Genomic DNA, 5,979 nt, shown 5'->3' on the forward strand with positions numbered 1-5,979 from the left:
AGTGGTGCAATTGTAGCTCATTGCAACTTCAAACTCCTGGGCCCAAGCGATCCTCCTTCCTCAGCCTCCTGAATTGCTGGGACTACAAGCTTGCACCATCATGCCCGGCAGGATAAACAAGTTTTTGTTGTTGTCACTCTTTCTACCCACTTGGCTGATCTTTGGGTATTTAGTTATATGTGGATCAGATGTGTACTTGATTCTGAAGGTCTTCTGCTCACTGAAATTACTGATAAAATATTGCAAAAAAAAAAGCTGAATTACAATAAATATACTCACCCTGTTGGACCTATTAACGTAAACAGCTCTTTGAGTTTGAAAATTTTAAGTATTAGGGGTATTTGGTATTATTTGGAGTTATGACATTGCCTAATAGAACTTTTGCTATACGACAAGCAAAATCACTTTCTGCCTTGTGCAATAGGCTGCTCTCTAACTAGCATCTCTGCTCTTATTTTTATATATAATGCAAGAGATTGCTTTCTAATAGAAGCCTGATTAAATTGAGATGTTTGATGCATAAGTCATTAATTTTCTGTGAACATTTAGTATGACCTTAAACTATGATACAAGTGTAGGAAAAAAAAACAAAAATTCAAACTGTGTTAGCTGACACTGAAAAGACAAAAACTTGGAATGTCAAGGCTTTTATCGTGGAAACTTTGATTTCAGAAGAATGTGATCTGGGCTTTTGTTATTAGTAAAAATAATATTTGTAGGAGAAAAAAATGCCTGGCAAATTATTTTTATGTGTTCTAAGAACATATGCTTTCTTTTCTTTTCTTTTCTTTTTTTTTGAGACAAGGTCTGACTCTATCACCCAGGCTGGAGTGCAGTGGCACAACCTTGAATCACTGCAGCCTCCACTTCCTGGGCTTAAGTGATCCTCCTGCCTCAGCCTCCCAAGTAGCTGGGATTACAGGCGCCCAGCTAATTTTTTTTTTTTTTTTTGTAGAGATGGGGTTTCACCATGTTGCCCAGGCTTGTCTTGAACATCTGAGCTCAAGCAATCCACTAGCCTCGGCCTCCCAAAGTGCTGGGATAACCAGCATGAGCCACCACGCCTAGCTGCTTTTTTTTTTTTTTTTTTGAGACGGAGTCTCGCTCTGTCACCCAGGCTGGAGTACAGTGGCAAGATCATGACTCGGTGCAGCCTTGAATTCCTGGGCTCCAGTGATTCTTTCACTTTAGTCTCTCGAGTAGCTGGCACTACAGGTGCATGCCACCACACCCAGCTAATTTATTTTTAAAATTTTGTGTAGATATGGGGTTTCCCTATGTTGCCCAGGCTATCTTGAACTCCTGGGTTCAAGTGATCCTCCCAGCTCTGTCTCCCAAAGTTCTGGGACTACAGGCATGAGCTATTGTGCACAAGCTAAGAATATGTGCTTTTAAATCCCATAAGGAAAAAAATATTTTTGGTAAATAAAATTAAAGCATAAATATCATGATTTACCTGACGTTTACCGTAAGCAACATAAAAGATATGTGATACTGAATGACTAAAAAGTAGTTTTGGTTAAAGAGAGTTCTAGTTTCCATGAGGACTCTGACAATGCTGCATTTTATTTTGCTTTTTAATGTGCACATTGGTACACGTTTAACTACTCTACTCCTGTTCAAAATGTACTTCTCTGTTCTGCAATGAATGCTTTTTAAGGGTGCGAGCCCCAGGGCGTGAAATGAATGTGGTAGAACTGGCCTCTACATTTCTTTTGGGTGTGTCTCCTCCTGCAAGGCCTGGCCAGCTGCGATGGGCAGAGGATGCTGCCTCGCTCTCCAAGTACCTCAGTAAGTCATTGACCTACTTGTGCCTCATATCTCTCATTTGCAAAATGAGGGTCCTACCTGATTAACTCAAAGATTCCCCTTCTAGAGCTTAAAACATTGAACAAAATGCAGTTAAACAAGAAAGGGCTATGTTTATTGGTTTTGTTTTGTCTTTTTTGGTGTAGTTGGTTGGTTTTTGTGTATAATGGAATAGAATCATATCATTTGCTGGTTATTGTCTAATATTAGTTTCAAAAACTAATAAAAAATACTTTAAACTTCAAATTAATTTTCAAAATCAGAATTAACTAAGCATATCATGCTTTCAGTGCACATCAGAATTAGTGTATGGGCTTAAAAGCAAATGTGTGTAAATGCTACTTATTGGTAGTATTTAAATTAGATTAGGAATTTAAATTCAGGCTCTAAGTCAGAGTATAAGAAAGCCCACTGATTATTAAAACAGTCTGTTTTACCCAGCAATCCAGGCCACCTGAACATCGGAGCCTGGGAAACAGTAGATAGGAAGCTCTGTCATTTGTCTTGGAGGCTGGGAGAATCCTATCCCATAAGTAACTTGGTAGCCTTAGAACTGCATGAGCTGCTTTACCACTGGGAAACATGAGCACAGCCTAGCTTGATTTTGTATGTGGTATCAGATCTAAGGTGGATGGAATTCAGGACTTCCTGTCTACTCTTTGATTTTATTTTTAGAAATTTTGTATTTTGTTTTATTCATTTATTCATCTTCGGAGACATGGTCTGGCTCTGTTGCCCAGGATGGAGTGCATGGTGTGATCATAGGCCACTGCATTGTTGAGCTCCCAGGCTCAAGCGATCCTCCTGCCTCAGCCTCCTTAGTAGCTGGGACTATAGGCGCATGCCCTACCATGCCTGGCTTTGTCTACTTTTTGAATGATGTCTCAAACTAGAAGGTCTATTAATTTAAAAAATTAAGGATAGCATGCCATAATTAAAAATAATAACAGTGGGAAAAGGCACCTTCCAATGATTCAGACATCAACTTGTGATTTAAAAGAACGAAAAATAAATAATAGGGAAAAAAGTTAAATAAAAATAAAATTAAAAAAAAAAAAGAAACAGGGCCTTGCTATGTAGCCCAAGCTGGTCTCAAACTCCTGGCCTCACGTGATCCTCCACCAAAGTGCTGGGATTACAGGTAGGAGCCACTGTGCCCAGTCTCAACTTGTGATTTTTTTTTTTTTTTTTTTTTTTTTTTTTGAGACGGAGTCTCACACTGTCACCCGGGCTGGAGTGCAGTGGTGAAATCGTGGCTCACTGCAACCTCCACCTCCTGGGTTCAAGGATGAGCCACCACACCTGGCCTCTTTTTTTTTCCTTTGAGATGGAGTTTCATTCTTGTTTCCCAGGCTGGAGTGCAATGGCATGATCTCAGCTCACTGCAATCTCTGCCTCCTGAGTTCAAGCAATTCTCCTGCCTCAACTTCCCAAGTAGCTGGGATTACAGGCATCTGCCACCACGCCCAGCTAATTTTTTGTGTTTTTAGTAGAGATGGAGTTTCACCATGTTGGCCAGGCTGGTCTCAAGCTCCTGAACTCAGGTGATCCACCCGCCTCAGCCTCCCAGAGTGTTGGGATTACAGGCGTAAGCCACTGCACCTGGCCTTTTAAAAATATATATATTCTTAATTTTTGATATTTGAGTGGGAGTGAACATCCTGATCAATGTATTTACCCTTCACAGATTTCATTACATAAGAAGATGTTCAGGATTATAAATTTCCAAGTGCTTTTCTGCAATGTGATTTTTTTTTCTGAGACAGTCTCACTCCCACTGCCCACACTGAAGTGTGGTGGCACGATCACGCCTCACTACAGCCTCTACTTCCTGGGCTTAGGTGATCCTCCTACTTCAACCTCCTGAGTAGCTGGGACTACACATGTGGTGCCACCATGCCCGGCTAATTTTTATATTTCTAGTAGAGACAGGGTCTCACTATGTTGCCCAGGCTGTTCTCAAACTCCTGGGCTCAAGCAATCTGCCTGCCTGCTTCAGCCTCCCAAAGTGCTGGGATGACAGGTGTGAGCCACCCTGCCCAGCCCAGCCCACAATATGATTATACTCAGATTTTAATGCAGGATGCAATCCAAGAAGATAGGTCTCCATATGAAAGATCTTTGGCTATGGTCAACACAGATCAAAGTCATATTTCAAATATTGTTTTTTCTGGCTGTTAGGAACTGACCAAAGGTCATGTTGCAGTCTTCTCTCCATGAGGACAAGATGAATAATATCTGGAAAGATGTTTTTCTCACTTATTTTTCATCTAATTCCATAGAAGAGATTCTGGATGTTTTTATCGCAGTACCATGAGATCTTGGGCATACTTGTTCTTTGGTGTTTGAGAATTTTTTTTTTTTTTTTTTTTTTTTTTTGAGACAGAGCCTTGCTCTGTCAACCCAGGCTGGAGTGCAGTGGTGCGATCTCAGCTCACTACAGCCTCCACCTCCCGGGTTCAACATTCCCATGCCTCAGCCTCCAGACTAGCTGGGATTACAGGTGCATGCCACCATGCCCGGATAATTTTTGTATTTGCTAGAGATGGGGTTTCACCATGTTGGCCAGGCTGGTCTCAAACTCCTGATCTCAAGTGATCTGCCTGCTTTGGTCCCCCCAAAGTGCTGGGAGTACAGATGTGAACCACCGCACTGGCTCGAGAATTTTAAAACTTTAAGGCTTATTAAGACCAATGTAAATAAGCCAAATAAGAGCTCCTGTTGTCAAAAGGATTTAAAGAGTACTTCTGGCCAGGTGCAGTGGCTCACACCTGTAATTCCCAGCACTTTGGGAGGCTGAGGTGGGCAGATCACTTGAGGTCAGCAGTTCGAGACCAGCCTGGCCAACATGGTGAAACCCCATCTTTACTAAAAATACAAAAATTAGCCGGGCGTGGTGGCATGCATCTATAATCCCAGCTACTTGGGAGGCTGAGGCAGAAGAATCACTTGAAGCCAGGCAACAGAGGTTACAGTGAGCCGAGATCACACCACTGCGCTCCAGCCTGGATGACAGAGTGTGACTCTGTTTCAAAAATACATATATTTAAAGAGTACTTTTAATATGCTAGTACCAGAAAGCAAAGTTGAGTGTCCCCTGCTTGTATGTACATATTAGGCATATGGAAAGATCTACAGGGAAGTAAAGAAATAAAAATATTATTAATATATATTAATATTAACAAAGTGGTAGGCTTATGAATGGTGTTTTTCAGTATTTTTCCGGAATGAGATTATATTGTTCTTACGATAAAATTTTGAATAATTTTGTCATCTAGAAAATATTATTCTGTTGTTTAAATTGGAATCCCAGCTACCTGGGAGGCTGAGGCAGGAGAATCACTTGAACCTGGGAGGCAGAGCTTGCAGTGAGTTGAGATCATGCCACTGCACTCCAGCCTGGGCGACAGAGCAAAACTCCATCTCAAAAACAAACAAAACAAAAGTAAATACAGGCCAGTTGTGGTGGCTCACGCCTGTAATCCCAGCACTTTGGGAGGCTGAGGCAGGTGGATCACCTGAGGTCAGGAGTTTGAGATCAGCTTGGCCAACACAGTGAAACCCCGTCTCCACTAAAAATACAAAAATTAGCCTGGTGTGGTGGTGCACGCCTGTAGTCCCACCTACTAGGGAGGCTGAGGCACAAGAATCACTTGAACCAGGGAGGCAGAGGTTGCAGTGAGCTGAGATTGCACCACTGCACTCCAGCCTGAGCGACAGAGTGAGACTCTGTCTAAAAAAAAAAAAAAGTAAACACAGTTAAATTCACTCTAAAGATGTGCAATAATGTACCAATAATGTAAACACTACTACAGCCAAGAAGATATAGAACATTTCCATCACCCCTAAAAAGCTCCCCCATGTCACTTTGTAGTTCTCATCCAAAACACCATGGGATATCAGTTTGTAAAGGTCTCTCTCTTCAAAGAGGGAAAGGGCAGGTTGGGTTTTATGCATCCCAGGGTCTGTATTACACAAGAAAGTCATATTCAGCAGGTTTTTGGGGAAAGCTGTACATATTTATGGGGGGGTTGACCACATGTGCAATGGGTAAACATATAGGTAACATACATCCCCCATGTTTATTTTGGAGCAAGGTTGTGTCAGGCGTTTGAACCAGAGCAACTCCATCTTGTATAGGGGCTGGACAAAATGAGGCTGAGACTGGTA

The sequence above is a fragment of the Pan troglodytes genome, chromosome 20 (genome assembly GCF_028858775.2).
Source record: "Pan troglodytes isolate AG18354 chromosome 20, NHGRI_mPanTro3-v2.0_pri, whole genome shotgun sequence".
Taxonomy (NCBI): Eukaryota; Metazoa; Chordata; class Mammalia; order Primates; family Hominidae; genus Pan; species Pan troglodytes.